Here is a 20,339-nt window from a genome sequence, read left to right as displayed (position 1 = left end):
CATTAGTACAAAATTACCAATTGGAGGCTAGCTGAGCTTATCTCACTGTAGAGCACCTGTGCGGGGAAGGAGAATAAGAAAATCCACAAGCACAAGCCTGAAATTTATCCAAAGCTGTTTTAGAGGACATTAAAAATGCTGCCCGGAATGCTTTATTGCAAACACCTGATGGTACTACCCCACTGTAGCTATGATATTTTATTAAAAATCCTTTCCTAGGATTTTTCCCCTCCTGAGAAGCTGGGAGCCTCAGGAAAGAAATGTAAACAATAACTATCTGCTGCTGTGGAATGCAACAGGTGCATCTTCCATTGGTCCATGTGGATTGTTTTCAATTGATGACCAATCACAGCCACCTGTGCCAAGGCTGTGAGCAGTCACAGGATTTTGTTATGCATTCTATTCTATTCTTGTTCTTTGTAGCCTTCTGATCTTTCTTTTCTCTCTGTTCTTTTAGTATAGTTTTAATGTAGTATTTTAATATAATATATAAGATAATAAATCAGCCTTCTGAGGAAATGGAGTCAAGCCTTGTGTCTCCACACATAGGGTGTTCGCCTCAACACCCCACAACTAAGTTTTGCTGACATTTGTCAAAGCACTGATGAAACATATTTTAAATTCATTGACAGATTAAAAGATAGTATTGATAAGCAGGTTGATTGTCCAAGGGCTAAAGAAGAGCTGCTCAATAAACTAGCAATATCCAATGCAAATGAAAATTGCAAAAAAATCATAAGGGCACTCCCTCCAGACCCTGAACCCACCATTCATCAAATGGTGGAAGCCTGTTCCTGCCTCACAACCACTGAACATACAGTGGCCATGGCAGTCAGCAAAGGAGTAGCTGAAGCCTTTGTAGCACAAAACAAACAAAATATGCGATGCTATAAGTGTAATGAACTTGGTCACCTCAAGGTAGAATGTGATAAGGACGTTGTACAGAGACACCCCTCCACTGGTTGTTCCTCCACTGCATACTTCAACTGTAAAGAACATTTTAAACACTGTCCTCAGTTTCAGTATCACCAGCAGATCCAGAATCAGCCCTCACAACAGCAGCACCAGGGAAACTTCCCGAGAAGTGCAACGCGGCCCTGCGCAATGACACCAAATGCCAAGCCATTCCGTACCCTTTTCCCCACCATCCCGGAAAACCTGACCACTGAGAGACTGTCTGTGATGACGAGGAAGAGCTCCAACTCTCCAAGGTCTACCAATACATCCAGGCAGGGACATGATGCATGCTGGTAAGCACCCTTTCCATCCAGCTTGAGGATAAGGAGATCTACAAAATTCCAACTGGTAAATTTGGACCCTCTGATGGACCAAAGGACATTTTAATCATAGGGGACTCTAGTATTGGACGGGACCATTTACAGAAGTCCAAACTGTGGGACCAAGGAATGAAATTACCATGACTGTCTCATGTGTACACCCATTGTCTAAGCTTTCCTCTTGCCCACCTGGACTGACATTTTGCCAGAAAACCCTACAGTCTTGTGGGCAGAGACTGTCGGCTCGGACAGACCTATTATAGAGTGCGGTTTGTTTAACAAAGGGGACAAAATTTATCTTCCATGTATAGCAGACACCAGAGCAGACATGACCATCATTTCCTGCTCCAAGTAGCAACAGGGCTGGGAACTAGCCAATGGAGTCATCCCTGGGATTGGAGAAGCTGCCACCTCTATGCAAAGCAAATGAACAATCCTTATCCAAGGACCAGAGGGTCAGGTAGCCACAGTAAGGCCTTTCGTGGTAAGGGCACCCATCACCTTATCAGGTAGAGACCTATTGTCCCAATGGAGAGCAGGGCTAAAAATCTCCTCACCACCACAGGATTCTTAGTCGGGGCCACTGTAGATGTAGAGCGCCCCATGTCCTAGGGTGACATTATGGTGTTTGTATCCCCAGTTGTCTGTTCTGTTTATGCTCGATATTATGCTCTGTGCTTTCAAGACTGGCTCTGAAGAGTGAATGCTTTGTTTTGGTTTTGTTATCAGCCTGCTCCCCCATGGCTGGCAGGACATAGAGACGAGGCAGTACATAGTGCGGCTTTTGCTTTTTGCTTTGCTTCTGCTTTGCTCTTGCTTTTTGCTTCTGCTTGTTAGTTAGTTTAGCTGGGCAGTCAGAATTTTTCCCTGGACTGTTTTTCCTTTCCCTTTTTTGAAACTACTTGAACTTGCTCCAGACTGGGACCTGGGAAACACCAAGTTTGCACCTTGTGGCCTGCAGTAGCTATCCCCAGCACCAGAGGGACTGATAACAGAGCAACCACCCCCAGGAGAGACTTTCTGAATTTGTCATCTTTTCCAGAGCAGTGAAAGTGTGTTGTCATCCGATATTGTTCATTTTGTGTGCTGGGGGGTGTTTTGCCTGTTAAATAAACAGGTTCTTTCCACTTCTCTCCAAGGAATCCTTCCTGAACCAGTAAGGAAAAAGGGCCGTGTGAGTTTGCTTTCTGGGGGGCCCCCCTTTTGGAGGTTTTCTCCCAAATTTGCCCTAAACCAAAACACCCCACCACACCGCTCACTTGGAAAACTGATGAACTAGTGTGGGTTGATCAGTGGCCTCTCTCAAATGAAAAGCTAAAGGCGCTTGAATCCCTAGTGGAGGAGCAGCTGTCCAAGGGCCACATAATACCATCCATTAGCCCTTGGAACACCCCTGTGTTTGTCATTCGTAAACCAGGCAAAGACAAGTGGAGGCTCCTACAAGACCTCAGAAAGATCAATGAGGTTATTGAGGACATAGGCCCTCTGCAGCCTGGCCTCTTCTCTAGAATGAGGGCTGAGATTTCTAGATGGGCTGATGAGACCCCTGACCCAGGAGTAGACCCAGACATGGAAAATCCTGAGTGGTGTGGGAAATGGGAGGATATGGGCCAAATCCTGAAGGAATTCTCTGACCCTGTAGTCTGGGACTTTCCCCATGAACAAATTCAGAACCCAGCTGTGGTGGGGAAATACCTGAAACAGAAGTGCTATGATGACCCTAAGGAGAAAAAGATCATTGCAGTGAGCTAGGCCCTGGCATATGCTTGTCACACACTGCTAGATACTGTAGGGCAGCAGACAGAGGAAGGGGGGCAGGGAGATAAATCAACAGCTATCCCAGTCAGTCTGCAGCAAACATCCCCGGCTCTAAGCCAGCAACTAAACCAGACAATAAGCCTCAACCAATGGCTGTTGCTACTAGCACTAGAAGCGGAAAGTGCACAACAAGACCGATCGACCAGTGGATGATGATGATGATGATGCAGAAAAAGGACCCTCAACGCTTCCTGACATAAAATCAGGAGTCAAAGCAACAGACACAAGACCAGAAGCCAATACTGAGTCCTTTTCCCTGAAGGACCTTCGTGGCCTAAGGAAGGATTACACCAGACGACCTGATGAATCCATAATTACTTGGGTAGTCCATCTTTAGGATGCTGCAGGCAAGGCTACAATTCTGGACGGCACTGAAGCAAGGCATCTGGGATCCCTGTCACATGATCCTGTCATCAACCAAGGAATGATGGCGGGGGGCGGGGGGGCTAAACCTCACAGCCTCTGGGCACGGGTCTTGGAAAGTGCAGCACAAAGATACCTGTGTGCAGATGATCTCTATATGCAGCAAACCCAGTGGAAGACCATAGGAAAAGAGATCCAACACCTGAGAGAAATGGCAGTAGCAGAGATTATCTTCTCAGATGACATAACAACTAGGAATCCAGACTTGGTACCATGCACATCTGTGATGTGGCAAAAACTTGTACGACTTAGGCCACATGCATATGCTTCTGCTTTAGCCATAATGAAGCAGGATGACAGGGATGAGACCGTGCTCGATATGGCAAAGAAGCTCCGAGCATATGCAGATGCTGTACATGGCCCAACACATGCCAGAACCGCAGCAGTGGAAACATATCTGCAGAAAATAGAAGACAAGATAGAAGAGAATCATAAGAAGCTGAGAAAGAAGATTAAAGAAGGCCTTCTCCAAATCTCAGCAGTACAGATCAGAGGTTCTAGTACCCAACGCAGATGTTCCCCAGATGGAGAGAGAAAGTACACCCCACGAGCTGAGCTGTGGTTCTTCCTGCGCGATTGTGGAGAAAACATGAGGAGATGGGATGGAAAATCCACTGCTGCTCTGGCCCGACGAGTGCGTGAACTGAAGGAGAACAGGGCTCAGAGAGGAAGTTCCACCAAAAGAAAAGCAGCTCCAGTTGCCAGGTATGATGATGATGATGATGATGATGATGATGATGACATGTTTGATCCCCTTGAAGGAACTTCCAAGACATACATCCAAAGAAAGAAGAATAACCAGGCTTAGAGGGGCAGTCTCTAGCCAGGTAGAGGCTAGGGAAAACCATGTTTTCTGGACTGTGTGGATTCATTTGCCTGGCACATCAGAACCACAAGAATATAAAGCTTCAGTCGACACTGGTGCGTAGTGCACATTAATCCCACCAAGATATGTGAGGGCAGAATCTGTTTCTATTGCTGGCATGACAAGAAGATCACAGGATTTCACTTTAGTGGAAGCTGATGTGAGCCTGACTGGAAATTAGTAAAAAAACACCCTACTGTGACTGGCCCAGAGGCCCCATGTATTTTGGGCATAGGTTATCTCCAAAGTGGGTATTTCAAAGACCCAAAAAGACTCAGGTGAGCATTCGGGATAGCAGCTGTAGTGACAGAGTGTGTCCAGCAATTGAACACCTTGCCTGGATTGTCTGAGAATCCATCTACAGTAAGACTTCTGAAGGGAGAAGAGCAACAGATATCAATTGCCACTTCCACAGTGCATCATCGACAGTATAGAACCACTCGAGATGCTGTGATTCCCATCCATAAGATGATCCGAGAGCTGGAGAGCCAAGGGGTGGTCAGCAAAACCCATTCACCCTTCAACTGCCCCATCTGGCCTGTGCATAAATCTGAAGGAGAATAGAGATTGACTGTAGACTACTACGCATTTATTGCCATCTTATTGCAAAGGTTTCATACCTTCTTGGTGATTTCTCATGGGCAGCTCTTCACAGCACTGACTCCTTCTTCATCTTCTTTGCACAGCAAACAAGCTCCATCTAACTTCTGGACCAGCCAACCTACTCTTTTACAATACCCATCCTAGTTGGATCCAGCTGTGGCCTATTAAGCGCAGCCCTGTTCCTAATTCTTGATAATTAGCACAGCTGTAACTCCTTAGGGGTGAGATTACCTTCACCACTATCTCTATTCTCCTACATTCTATCTATCCACATGCATTGAATGAAGTGACTCCACCACTGAGCGCTGCTGTGCCAGACATATTAGAGCTTCTGTATGAGCTGGAGTCCAAGGCAGTGAAGTGGTATGCCACTATCGATATTGCCAATGCATTTTTCTCCATTCCTCTGGCAGCAGAATGCAGGCCTCAGTTTGCTTTCGCGTGGAGTGCAGTATACCTGGAACCGACTGCCCCAGGGGTGGAAGCACAGTCCTACCATCTGCCATGGACTGATCCAGACTGCACTAGAAAAGGGTAAAGCTCCAAAACCTTCTGCTTTAGCCATAATGAAGCAGGATGACAGGGATGAGACCGTGCTCGATATGGCAAAGAAGCTCCGAGCATATGCAGATGCTGTACATGGCCCAACACATGCCAGAACCGCAGCAGTGGAAACATATCTGCAGAAAATAGAAGACAAGATAGAAGAGAATCATAAGAAGCTGAGAAAGAAGATTAAAGAAGGCCTTCTCCAAATCTCAGCAGTACAGATCAGAGGTTCTAGTACCCAACGCAGATGTTCCCCAGATGGAGAGAGAAAGTACACCCCACGAGCTGAGCTGTGGTTCTTCCTGCGCGATTGTGGAGAAAACATGAGGAGATGGGATGGAAAATCCACTGCTGCTCTGGCCCGACGAGTGCGTGAACTGAAGGAGAACAGGGCTCAGAGAGGAAGTTCCACCAAAAGAAAAGCAGCTCCAGTTGCCAGGTATGATGATGATGATGATGATGATGACATGTTTGATCCCCTTGAAGGAACTTCCAAGACATACATCCAAAGAAAGAAGAATAACCAGGCTTAGAGGGGCAGTCTCTAGCCAGGTAGAGGCTAGGGAAAACCATGTTTTCTGGACTGTGTGGATTCATTTGCCTGGCACATCAGAACCACAAGAATATAAAGCTTCAGTCGACACTGGTGCGTAGTGCACATTAATCCCACCAAGATATGTGAGGGCAGAATCTGTTTCTATTGCTGGCATGACAAGAAGATCACAGGATTTCACTTTAGTGGAAGCTGATGTGAGCCTGACTGGAAATTAGTAAAAAAACACCCTACTGTGACTGGCCCAGAGGCCCCATGTATTTTGGGCATAGGTTATCTCCAAAGTGGGTATTTCAAAGACCCAAAAAGACTCAGGTGAGCATTCGGGATAGCAGCTGTAGTGACAGAGTGTGTCCAGCAATTGAACACCTTGCCTGGATTGTCTGAGAATCCATCTACAGTAAGACTTCTGAAGGGAGAAGAGCAACAGATATCAATTGCCACTTCCACAGTGCATCATCGACAGTATAGAACCACTCGAGATGCTGTGATTCCCATCCATAAGATGATCCGAGAGCTGGAGAGCCAAGGGGTGGTCAGCAAAACCCATTCACCCTTCAACTGCCCCATCTGGCCTGTGCATAAATCTGAAGGAGAATAGAGATTGACTGTAGACTACTACGCATTTATTGCCATCTTATTGCAAAGGTTTCATACCTTCTTGGTGATTTCTCATGGGCAGCTCTTCACAGCACTGACTCCTTCTTCATCTTCTTTGCACAGCAAACAAGCTCCATCTAACTTCTGGACCAGCCAACCTACTCTTTTACAATACCCATCCTAGTTGGATCCAGCTGTGGCCTATTAAGCGCAGCCCTGTTCCTAATTCTTGATAATTAGCACAGCTGTAACTCCTTAGGGGTGAGATTACCTTCACCACTATCTCTATTCTCCTACATTCTATCTATCCACATGCATTGAATGAAGTGACTCCACCACTGAGCGCTGCTGTGCCAGACATATTAGAGCTTCTGTATGAGCTGGAGTCCAAGGCAGTGAAGTGGTATGCCACTATCGATATTGCCAATGCATTTTTCTCCATTCCTCTGGCAGCAGAATGCAGGCCTCAGTTTGCTTTCGCGTGGAGTGCAGTATACCTGGAACCGACTGCCCCAGGGGTGGAAGCACAGTCCTACCATCTGCCATGGACTGATCCAGACTGCACTAGAAAAGGGTAAAGCTCCAAAACATCTACAGTATATTGATGGCATCATTGTGTAGGGGAACACAGCCGCAGAAGTGTTTGAAAAAGGAGAGAAAATCATCCAAATCGCCCTGGGAGCTAGTTTCGCCATCAAAAAGAACAAAGTAAAGGGACCAACTCGTGAAATTCAGTTCCTAAGAGTAAAGTAGCAAGATAGACGGCATCGGATTCCTACAGATGTCCTCAATGAGATCACAGCTATGTCTCCACCAACCAATAAGAAGAAGACACAAGCTTTCCTAGGTACCATAGGCTTTTAGAAAATGCATATTCCTGAGTACAGTCAGATTGTGAGCCCTCTCCACCTGGTCACCCGTAAGAAGAACGATTTCCACTGGGGCCCTGAGCAACAAGTCTTTGACCAAATTAAGCAGGAGGTCGCTCATGCAATAGCCCTTGGCCCGGTCAAGACAAGACCAGAGGTAAAAAACATGCTCTACTCTGCAGCTGGGAGCCATAGTTTGTCCTGAAGCCTTTGGCAGAAGGTGCCTGGAGAGATTTCAGAGTCGACCACTGAGATTTTAGAGTCGAAGCTACAGAAAGTCTGAATCTAACTACACTCCAACAGAGAAAGAAATCTTAACTGCCTATAAAAAAGTTCAAGCTGCCTCAGAAATGATTGGTACAGGAATGCAACTCCTCCTGGCACCCCGACTACCGGTGCTAGGGTAGATGTTCAAAAGCAAAGTTCCTTTCACCCACCATGACACCAGTACTACATGGAGCAAGTAGATTGCTCTTATCACACAGCGTGCCCATATAAATAAACTGAATCACCCTGAGATTTTAGAGGTAATTACAAATTGGCCTGAAAGCGAAAATTTTAGTGTCACAGATGAAGAACAAGAACCAGTGACATGAGCTGAAGAACCTCCTCCATATAACCAACTACCACCAGAAGAAACATACTATGCTCTTTTTACTGATGGTTCCTGTCACATCGTATGAATAAATCTGAAGTGGAAAGCAGCCGTATACAAACCCCATACAACAGGTCGCAGAAGTCACTGAAAGAGAAAGTAAATCAAGCCAACTTGCATAACTCAAAGCTGTTCAACTGGCCCTAGACATTACAGAAAGAGAGAAGTAGCCAAAGCTCTACCTCTACACTGATTCATAGATAGTAGCCAATGCTCTGTAGGGATGGCTAGAAAAGTAGAAAGAGGCTAACTGACAGCTTAGAGGAAAACCAATTTGGGCTGTTGAAGAGTGAAAAGACATTGCTACCAGGGTAGGGAGTCTACCTGTGAAGATCTGCCATGTAGATGCCCATGTCCCCAAGAATAGAGCTAATGAAGAACACCAAAACAATGAGCAGATAGACCAAACTTCAAAAATAGGGGTGTCCAAGATAGACCTAGATTAGGAACACAAGAGAGAGTTATTCCTAGCTCAATGAACCCATGATGCCTCAGGCCATCAAGGTAAAAATGCCACCTATAAGTGAGCACGAGACCAAAGAGTAAATTTAACCATGGACAGTATTTCATAAGTTATCCATGACTGTGAGACGTGTGCTGCCATCAAACAAGCCAAAAGAGTGAAGCCCCTATAGTATGGTAAGCGGTGGTCCAAGTACAAGTATGGGGAGGCCTGGCAGATTGACTACATCATACTGCCCCAGACATGCCAAGACAAGCGCTACATGCTCACAATGGTAGAAGCCACCACGGGATGGTTAGAAACCTACCCTGTGTCTCACGCTACTGCCCGTAACACCATCCTAGGCCTTGAAAAGCAAATCCTTTAGACGCATAGTACCCCTGAGAAGACTGAGTCAGACAGTGAAACTCATTTCAAGAACAGCCTTATCAACACCTGAGCTAAAAAACATGGCATTGAGTAAGTGTACCATATCCCCTAACATGCACCAGCTGCAGGAAAAGTAGAGAGATACAATGGACTACTAAAAACCCAGTTGAAAGCCTTGGGTGGGGGGATCTTTCAAAAATTGAGAGCAGCATTTAGCTAAGGCCACCTGGTTAATTAACACCCGAAGTTCCACCAACCGAGCAGGTTCTGCCCAGAGTCCCTGAATATAATAAATAGAAATGAAGTCCAAATAATATGTGTCAGAAGTTTATTAGAGATGGTTAGAAACCTACCCTGTGTCTCACGCTACTGCCCGTAACACCATCCTAGGCCTTGAAAAGCAAATCCTTTAGACGCATAGTACCCCTGAGAAGACTGAGTCAGACAGTGAAACTCATTTCAAGAACAGCCTTATCAACACCTGAGCTAAAAAACATGGCATTGAGTAAGTGTACCATATCCCCTAACATGCACCAGCTGCAGGAAAAGTAGAGAGATACAATGGACTACTAAAAACCCAGTTGAAAGCCTTGGGTGGGGGGATCTTTCAAAAATTGAGAGCAGCATTTAGCTAAGGCCACCTGGTTAATTAACACCCGAAGTTCCACCAACCGAGCAGGTTCTGCCCAGAGTCCCTGAATATAATAAATAGAAATGAAGTCCAAATAATATGTGTCAGAAGTTTATTAGAGAAGACCATGTGGATCAATTCTGCCTCGAGTACAGACAAACCCATTTGTGAGGTTGTCTTTGCTCAGGGACCAGGTTGCATGTAGTAGATAATACAAAAAGATGAAACAACACAATGTGTACCTCGAGAAAATCTGATTGTAGAGTGAAGATCATATGCAAATATCACTGTTTGTTAAATGTTACTGCCATTGTCTGTACATTAAACCATACATACATGAGATAAAAGGAAATGTGTAAGTGTCGAAGGTCGGAGCAAGTGAAAGATGAAGTTTTGAGTAAATAAAATAGAAGTGAAGAATCCTGCAGCTCCGTAGTATGGGACCTGGATTCAGTGGTCTGGTGTAAAAATGCGATGAGAGCATGATGAGTAAAGCTTGTAATTTTTGGGGGGAACAGATGGAAGTTTTATGTAAATACAATGTATGATATGTGGTAGTATGTTGACAATATAAGAATAAAGAGTGGAATGTCCTAGGGTGACATTATGATGCTTGTATCCCCAGTTGTCTGTTCTGTTTATGCTCGATATTATGTTCTGTGCCTTCAAGACTGGCTCTGAAGAGTGAATGCTTTGTTTTGGTTTTGTTATCAGCCTCAGGCAAAGACAAGTGGAGGCTCCTACAAGACCTCAGAAAGATCAATGAGGTTATTGAGGACATAGGCCCTCTGCAGCCTGGCCTACCCTCACCCTCAATGCTCCCCCGGGATTGGAAATTAGCAGTCATTGATATCAGAGATGGCTTCTTTAACATCCCGTTCCATCCCAGAGATGCCCCAAGGTTTGCATTTTCTGTACCATCAATTAACAGACAAGCCCCTCTCAAAAGGTATCAATGGAGAACTCTTCCTCAAGGCATGAAAAATTCCCCAGCTATCTGTCAAATGTTTGTTGCCCGCATGGTCTCACCCGTTCGAGGAAATATCCCCCAACGCAATATTTTTTCACTACATGGACGATATTCTAATTTGCACTGAGACTATTATTTAGAGACTGTTCTCAAAAAGACTATTCAGGCCATCGAAGGAGCAGGGTTTGAAATTGTCACTGAGAAGATTCAACAGACCTGCCCGTGGACCTACCTAGGACTCCGGATCGGTGAAAGGACCATCGTACCCCAGCAGGTCACCATCGAAGACAACCCGAGAACTCTGAGGGACCTACATCAGCTATGTGGGACCATCAACTGGGTTCGTCCACTGCTGGGGATCACAACCAAGGACCTTGCACCCCTCTTCAACCTCCTGCGAGGCTGCAATGACCTTGATTCACCACGGACAATCACGCCAGAAGCCCAGCTAACTCAGTCCGTAGAGCATGAGACTCTTAATCTCAGGGTTGTGGGTTCAAGCCTCACGTTGGGCACCAATGAAAAATGCGGAAGTTGGATGGTAGGTGCTGCTGCCTATTATCTGTCCCCAACAAACCTCTCCTGTAAAAAAGCAGGTTGGGTTAACATTTAGGCAACACAGTCAAATCCACACACAACATTCACCACAGCTGGCTCAACAAGAGAGGCCAGAAAGGCTCCTTTTTGCAAGGTTTTATTCCAGCGAAGTATATCACATGTAGCTGAAGGGAACCCAGCGAGAAAGAGGACAACCACATGGTGCAGGCAGCTTAAGAAGGGGAAAGGGGTGGGGGGGGGCAGAGCTAAGGGCAGGGCAAAGGGGATTGGTCTCCAGGGGAGGGGGAGCAGCCACCAGTGGTACCAAGCCACTGAGGGGACAGGGAAAGGGGAAACCAGCGGAAGTTGTGAATCAGAAGTCCATGTGGGAGTCTGTCTTTTTCCCCCAGGAGGACTAACTCTGTGGTAGGTAATCATTGCCGTTGCCAGGGCAGTGGACTTGGGAATTGACTAAGAGGAGAGAGTTCATGGGATGCTACACTCGAGTTTTAAAAAAGACTGGATGTGGCACTCAGGGCCATGGTCTAGTTGAGGGGTTAGGGCTGGGTTGGACTTGGTGATCTTGAAGGTCTCTTCCAAACTAGTGATTCTGTGTGTGATTCTGTGTGAATGATCTTAAAGGTCTCTTCCAATCTCGATAATTCTATGAGCCAGTGGCTCCCAGTGGCTATCCCCTGTTCCTAGCAGTCCTGAGCATTTCCAGCTGCTGATGTTGGACTCTAAAATCAGTGCTCAGCTCTCATGCCAATAGCTTTAAAAAGCAGAAATGGCTGCAAGGCTGGAGAAAAGGTTATTTTACCCACTGATGTATAGATCCAGCATCTCCTTCATTATTTCAGACATTGATGTTGTATAGATGCAGCACCGCCTTCTGCTTCTGTCACTGTTGAGAGGAGAGGCATAGCCTAGATACAGGGGATGAGTCCTACTGCCATAAGGAGAAGCCTTCACAAATGCTGGCTGGGAACTGGCTGGCCCTGGCAGGTTTAACTGTGCCATACAGCACAGCTCCACACCAGCTGCTTCTACTAAACCCAAGCAACCAGTATTTGCCATGGCATGAAGGCTAGTACCTGAAACAGAGTGGAAATTTTCCAGGGTGGAAATCCATTTCAGATTTAAGTGAAATGCGCCATTTTGAATTATTAAGTCTGTAGCTTGCTAGCATAAGTGAACCTGTTTAGTCTGCTAGCTTTGCTGCACTCACAAAAACTGCCTCAGCCAAGGAAAAAGGAATGCAATTTCCAAGCTGAAGATATAAGAAGGGCCCCTTGAACTTTGAAATGAAGACAAAAGCCTAAAGCTGAGGCTGCAAGAGACCAAGAGACAAGATGACCAGAGCGTTCTCTCTGTACAAGGACTGATAAGGACTAATTGCAAGTTGTGATGGGAAACCAGTAAAATGAATATGCATGAACCTATTGTGAAACTCTATGCATATGTACAACTAAGGGGGGATAAAAAAATGTGCATGTCCTTTAGGCGGGAGTGATCCCCACATGCATCCAGCACTGTAATAAAAATACCAGCTTTACAACTTTTACAAAGTTGTGGAGTTAGGGTTTTTTTTCTGCAAATCATTTCCCCTGATTTCAGTATCCCTGATTGCTGGGGTCTCAGATGGTGTGGTTCATACCCTCTCACCACTGTTCACTCCAATGACAGTCTGGCAGGCTGGTTTTCATATGTATGCTTTTTAATATTAATTCTGTTACACTATACACAACCAGTAACTGATAAATACTGCAATGGAAATGTTAAAAAAAGGTTATACATAGTTCATGTTTTTGAAATCCTCCACTGTTTAAAATAAATTAATGCATAAAATGGATGGTAGAAAAAAGAAAACCCAAAACAAACCACAACACGATTGATCTGTTTAATGCAGTACTCTACATGGATGGGAACAGAAGTACAACTGTGTGCTCCATGTTCTGAACAGGAAAAATGAAAGAAATATCCCCCCTGCCCTATACAAGATGCAGATTGATGTTTCAAGAGTGAAAAATCTCACAAACCTAGATAATAAAACCAATGGCCAAGTTAAGTGCAACATTAATGCACTCTGCATGTCAAATGATTAACAGGTTCCTTACATGAGCTAAGGCCAAGCTACAACAAATTTATCTTCCTAATTAAAGGGTTATTCAGGTCAAACCCAATATTTAACTGTACTTTGCATTTGGATGTTTGAACTATGTTTCGCTATATGCAAGGACAGCTGGAAATTAGTTTCCTGCTCTGAGATTTACACAAAGGTTGTGAGGTCTCCTCCTGAAAGATATTTCCATTAAATACATCTAAAAAGGATCTTGCTTTTGGTGACCCCCAAATGCCTTCCACCATTGCCTCTCCTGAGGCACTAAACACCACATGGGGAAAGGAGACCTGGGAAGTATTTGGATTGATTTTTATCCAAGCTAAGGGCATGAAATGCAAGTGCAATTTGATCTGAACTCTGAGGAGTGCTGTCTGCCAGAAATGGCTATCTGGAGCCTGCTGAAAGCACTTTGCCGGCATGGGAGAAACCCAGCCTGTATCTAGGCTCTGGATAGAGACATGGCGTTTGCCATTAAGGTTGGTGTGAAGCTCCATACCTGTCTGGACAGTCAATTAACTCATTATTAATGCAGACCAGAACTTGGCCACTGGAAGGTGGACAATAATCATAATACCAAAAAATCCCACTTTCTCTCAAAAAGGAAAAGAAAAGGGACAGTAGCTACTTCCTTCTGGTTTCTCCCAGTGGATCCCAATCAGCTGCCACCTATGCAAGATCAGCAGCACCAGATCTCACCAGCATTGGCAGAGTACATTCACAGTAAGGTTCATGTCTGTAAGGTGCTGCCAGGGGGAAAAGAAACTACTTGGGACATGGTTGGAGCCTCCTGTACTGCCCTGCTAGAGTGTGTGGGGAGGAAGCTATGGTACATGAGGAAAGAAACCCAAGCAGAATTACTAAACATTTAGACTTCTGATGGCTAACAACTGTCTGAGCTGCCTTGGGATTGGGTGGGAGAGTGCAGAACTGGGCTGAGAGTCACTTTTGGTGCAACTGCCTCTGATGCTCATCACTAGTGCATGAGGGAGGGGGAAGATGATCGCTGCTTTGAGAAAAGAGGAGTGGAAAGAGGACATCTGCAATATAACAAAGCTTGTGACTCTAGAATTAGCCACTGGACATGGATACTGAAGTTTACCTGTGACAACTAGCTATCTTTCTATGGTCACTGCTGCTTTCCTCCCCTTCATGGTCTGATTCTTCTTCAGTTTGGAAAGCTGGGGCTGTTTGACATGATGGTCAGCATTGATTCTCCCATCCCAGTTCCCACAACACAGGGTGACTCAACTACAGGATGTACAATGAGGTCTGTAAGTCACATCTTAGGCACAGACCAACTACATGCAAGTAGTGTCTGCTTTCAGAACCCTTCAGAAAGCTATTTAATGTTGGCTCATTTCCTTTTTTATTAAACTGAAGGTTCAATAACCCTTGTGGAAGGAGTAAAAATTGTTAAAAACATGCAAAAAGGGGGCGAATAAAATTTTTCTGAATTTTCTTCCCTGCAGACTTCATCCTTCATCTTTTTCTCTGCACAACTACAGCCCTACCAGTGCACTCTGCCCCAGCATGGTGGGGACACAGCTGACTGGCTTTCCAACTGTGCCTCTGCTGTGGTTTCCAGTCCATTTCACATGGGCTTATAGGCCTGGGACCTGGTGCTTGGGTCCCAGATCTCCCAGAGTGCTGAGCCTGGGAGGATGAAAGCAGTTGGCTCACACCAAGGTCTTACTTTAGCCTAGCTAACCCTCAGCCCCACTGCCTTCAGGTGGGTGAAGAGAAACCCCAGTCTGCTCTCTGTCTCAACCACCATCACAAATGTTGGATGTCCTGCTGGTTTGATGGTTGCTTTATATTTGTCTCAGGACAGAGGCAGCTACAAGCCAAACACAGCTGCTAGCCCAGCTTTTCCGTGAAAAAAAAAAAAAAAAGAGCCCAGAAATCAGTGAGCTGGGGATGGAGATGAAGGTGATAAAAACCAGAAGGGCTGTTGTGAAGAGAGCTTGTCCAAGTTTTCCAGCTATCTCAGTGGATCTATATTACATGTCCCAAAAAGCTTCACATCTCCTAGATCATGTGAACTTGAGGAAGGTGGGTAACAGATGGAGAAGGTGGAGTTACAGCTCTTTTCGGACCAGTGCAGAAGGGAGAACGCAGCCCAGGTAGAGAGCAATTCTTCCTAGTGAGCTCATCCGGGGCAGCTGGATGGGCAACTATGGAATGCTGCTCTGGGAGGACAAACATCTAGTCAGATAATAGCACTTATCTCAGCATGGCCTTTTATTTTCCTGGTGCTTACTCTGCTGGTTTTCAGTGACACATTTGAGACAGTCACATTTTAATGAGACTTCTTTTGCACCTTCCACTCCCTGATGCAATCCTACCACCTGTATTACCATTTGTTACTTGGAATGACTCCACAGTCCAGGCACAACTGGTGAGATGGGTTCCTTCCAGGAGCAAATCCATCTTTTACTGGAGCAGTTTTTACAGAAAGAGAAAGGCTCAGTCACCACCAGTTTCTGCTGGCAACTGGGTCTGGAAAGCAATGGGAAGAGCTGCTCTCCACAGGCACCAGGGAAAGATGCAATTTGTCCTGGTGCCCATGTTGTTCTACAAGACTCAGAAAGAGTGCAACTTAGATAGTGAATGGTGATGGAAGGGAAGAGAGCATTGAATGACTCAATTGGGATATTCCTATGGCAGTTTCATGCTCTTACTTTTAGCATCCATTTAATGATCTGAGGGTATAAACTGGCACTTTTGCCTGGGCTCTTCCTTTACTATTCTCCCTTAAAGCTCACACAGGGTATGGCCACTATTACCTAGAATGAAGTAGGCTTTATCACCTGGCTCCTGCTCGGCTCAGCAAGCACAGGCTACATGTGCCAATGTAAACATATCCTGGCTTTGACCTCTACCACCCTTCAGAGCTGACTCTTCACATGACACTACTTCTCACGTTTCAAAAGAACTATCTGCATAAATGGGCAGTGCCACAGGGCAAACTTGGCTAGGTTGAGCCTAAGGGGGAGGCATGGAAAAGTGCTCATTTTAAGGTGCTTTTCACCTTTAGAACATGGCATCCTTGTCACTTCCTTTCAGGGATTTCCTATGTAAGGGATCGTTCCAAACCTTGAACCACATCTCATCAGACAAACCCACATCTGTGACAGAGCTGCACAAGCCCTGCAGCAGAAGAGTCAGCAACTCAGCATAGAGGAAGAGGTTGTGATTTGGGATTACCTATACAAGGTTAATGCCAGACTGACCAGGTGCAGGTTTCTCACAGGGGCTGGCATCTGTATTTTAAGTCCTTGTTGGACTCCTAAGTTCCTTAACTTCATTAGCAGTGGATGGTGCTGTTGTGCCACCAAATCTTTTTGCACATTCTTTCTGGCATCATGCAGACTGAGAAGTCAGTTGTGCAAGAGTCACCTGCCAAATGTGTGAGGAACACATCCTTGCCAAACATCTGCTCCCAAAGTTCTTTAATCTCTTTACTAACCTCCACTCTGCAGCCTTCTGATGCATGTAAGCAACATCAGAAAATGGTAAAGAGAGGGAAAGCAGAATTGTGCTGCTTTTCTTTGTAGTACTTTGAAAATACATGCAAAACTTCTATAGAATGCTTTTTGCATCTTGCTTGCAGAACTATACTATCAATGGTGTCCACCACACACTTGGCAACATCCATGCAGATGGATGCAGGGTGGTGGTAGAATCTTAGGAAGGCAGCTTTCTCTCCTGTGCTGCAGAAAGGAATGGATATCAAGAGGAGATGTGACTTGTCTGAGGTTAGAGCAAACATAGTATGTGCCAACAGCAGTCTGACACCACCAAAGACACCTTTCAGTATTAATAAATTTCTCCCATGGGCACCAAAAGATGCAGTGTCAAGACAATATCAACAGCCAAGCTCTGTGAAAATGTGCTTTCTTCAACTAGTTTTTCTGGCACTGACCTTCAGACTGAACAATTCTAGTTCTGTCTTGTGCAGGACTAATTTTTTCTTAGCTGGACACACTTTAAGATTTCTGAAAGCACATGGGTCTCGCAGGAATGAAGTATTGGATGAAGTCAATATACATGGCTGGACTGAACTCAGGAGTATGGTATTCTTGGGCAAAGGCTGAATCCCTGAACTGAAGAGCATGGATAGACTGCAGATTAAATCCAATGTGTTTGGTGATAATTTAATGTGGAGCTCAGGACAGAGTGCACTGGATATGTGACACAACAGCTCTAACTAGTACTGACTCACAGTGAAATGTCACCTATTTGCCCCTTTTACAAGTAAATGAATTGTATCGTGCTAGTCCTGACTAGCCTTGCCATAAGAAAGGATGCCCTGCTCTGTTCCTATTTCTGTGTCCCAGTTACAGTATAATTATAGTTATGCAAATGTATCAGGTTTAGTGAATCAATTAAGAACTGATCTTCTCCCACAGGTAAAACCCTCTGACACCTCAGACTCACCCCTGATCTTGTAGATGGACTGGTTTCAGTGGGCAGCAGTAACTGCAGCTCCATCTCACCCTTCCCATTCTGGAATAGACACCTTAAAAAACATTTCCAGTACCTAAACAAACCAAGGAGGTATCTCTGGACCCCTCTGCATTTGCTCTCCAGACCAGTCCATTCTGCCAGGCAGTGCCTGGCACTTTGATCAACTTGTCTTTTGTTTTATCATAGTTTAAAATAACTTATTTACCAATCATAATTTTTTGGGTTTCTTCTGGCTCCATGAACACAAAGAGGTACATGTCCTACCATAGGAGGAAGCGATGGCTTAAGTTTTATAGTGGAAAGCACTGAAAGCACTGCTGGCCTCACTACTGGATGTGACAGGCGGTGGAAGAGGTGGCTTAGCAACACATGCAGTTAGGGTTGACAGATTTAGGGGGAATTAGGTCGAGGTCCTCATCATCTGGGATCTCATCTAACCGGTACCCATCCTTTAGGAGCTGGATGTTCAAATCTTGGTTGATCTGCTACAGACAAACAGACAAACAGACAAACACTTGAGATTTCTTCCTTCTGATGTCTGGAAGAGAAAAGAAGTCCTTTATTCTGAAATATATTTCCCTATCATTAGCAGCTGTCCCATCAATGAAAGAACCCCAGTTTTTGACCACAGGTGAGGGCTGCTGTTGGGGTTTTATGAGTTCTCCTATTGTTTTTTGTGGGTTTTTTTCTCTCATACATGTTGCTAGGAGACAATAACGACTGGCTACTTAAGAGAGACAAAAGAAGGTGTCACAGCTCAGGGGAGGGGTGCAACTGGCTACTCTCTCCTTACATCTCATCTAACCGGTACCCATCCTTTAGGAGCTGGATGTTCAAATCTTGGTTGATCTGCTACAGACAAACAGACAAACAGACAAACACTTGAGATTTCTTCCTTCTGATGTCTGGAAGAGAAAAGAAGTCCTTTATTCTGAAATATATTTCCCTATCATTAGCAGCTGTCCCATCAATGAAAGAACCCCAGTTTTTGACCACAGGTGAGGGCTGCTGTTGGGGTTTTATGAGTTCTCCTATTGTTTTTTGTGGGTTTTTTTCTCTCATACATGTTGCTAGGAGACAATAACGACTGGCTACTTAAGAGAGACAAAAGAAGGTGTCACAGCTCAGGGGAGGGGTGCAACTGGCTACTCTCTCCTTACACGGGATTTCTCGTGAACAGCAGAGATACTGCAAGATTTAGACTGCGAAAACGGTGTTGGGTGCAGCCCCTAACTCTCTTGTGCTCTCAGCATTCGGAGGGGAGAGAGACTGTGGTTGATGTGGGGAGAATTCGTCACCACTGCGGGGTTCAGTCTCCTGCTGCCTTTCTTCTGCCATGAGTGGAGCTCTGTTTGTAAGAGTAGCCGTTGTACTGGGACTTTTCACCATATGCTCGGGTGCCTCAGGGGAAAAACCCCGGGATCCCAAGCTCGCCTTTCCCTGTCCTGCTCGGAACCGGGTCTGCTGCTGCTCTGCCCCCACCACTCCGAGCTTTTGCTACACTCTAGCCCCACATTCCCTGCCTGCAGAGACATCCCGCAGTTCCACCTACAGCCGCGGAGCTTCTGATACATCTCGTCCACCACCCCGAGATTTTTGCTCATTCCTGCCATTCCAGCTTGCTGCTTCCGAGAGTCCTGCTGGGGCACTGGGATCAGCTGCCCCTGGGGTGTTTGTAAAGCAAGCCTTTCTTCCATGCCTTCTCGTCTCGGTCAAGTCTGCCATTATCGTGTGCTCCCCAAACTCGTGCCACAGCGCCCCCTGCAGCCACGGGGGAATCATCGCACCTGCCCTGCCCACCAGGAGCCACCAGCGCCCCTGCCAGCTGTGACCATCACTACATCACAGGGGAAAGAGCCTGCAGCTGGGAAGGCTGTTACTGGGTTTCTGGTTCTGTTTGTTGTTAATGCCATAGTTATTCTTGTTTGTTTGCTTTGTTATACATACTAGTAAAGAACTGTTTTTCCTATTCTCATATCTTTGCCTGAGAGCCCCTTAATTCCAAAATTATAATAATTCGGAAGGAAGGGTATTATATTTTCCATTCCAAGGGAGGCTCCTGCCTTCCTTAGCAGAAACCTGTCTTTCAAACCAAGACACCTGCCTTCTATTTTTTAAACTTCTTCCAGAATAGGAATATCTAGAGTGAGATATTCCAGAGAAGCAAACTGATACAGTATTTTAATCTGGAATAATCTTTCCATAAAGATTAATCCTCATTTAAAGTAATGTAATAATGACAATAAACTGACTGGCAGCTGGGAAGTCTCTCCTTTCAGTCTGGGGCACTGTAGCAGTTGAAAGGTGGCTTCTTGGCTTTTTGTAATCTCAAATTCAAGTGCTGTCTAGCCAGATCTGGGTGAACACTTCATCAGGGCCCAGAGATGGCCCAGATCAGCTGATCTGGTCCCTGCTCTTGGACATTTCTCTACATTTCAGAGGTATTTTGCCAAGGAAGGGATACAAAGGGGAAGAGTTCCCAGTGGCTTGTGTGTATAATGGCTGTTCCACACCTTGGATGTAAAATCAGATCCTGCAGAAGCAGTACCTGGAGCCTGAACAACT

General features: G+C 45.4%; 1 non-coding gene across 1 annotated transcript; it reads left to right on the top strand.

The window, feature by feature from the left end:
• The first annotated feature begins 11,087 nt into the window (after positions 1-11,087).
• TRNAK-CUU lies at positions 11,088-11,160 on the top strand. Its single transcript has one exon. It is a non-coding gene; the product is annotated as a tRNA-Lys (tRNA).
• The last annotated feature ends 9,179 nt before the right edge of the window (positions 11,161-20,339 follow it).

This window comes from Pyrgilauda ruficollis, unplaced genomic scaffold (genome assembly GCF_017590135.1).
Source record: "Pyrgilauda ruficollis isolate IOZ18807 unplaced genomic scaffold, ASM1759013v1 scaffold459, whole genome shotgun sequence".
Taxonomy (NCBI): domain Eukaryota; kingdom Metazoa; phylum Chordata; class Aves; order Passeriformes; family Passeridae; genus Pyrgilauda; species Pyrgilauda ruficollis.
Note: the sequence above shows the minus strand (reverse complement) of the source record. Positions and strands in the feature narration are given on the sequence as shown.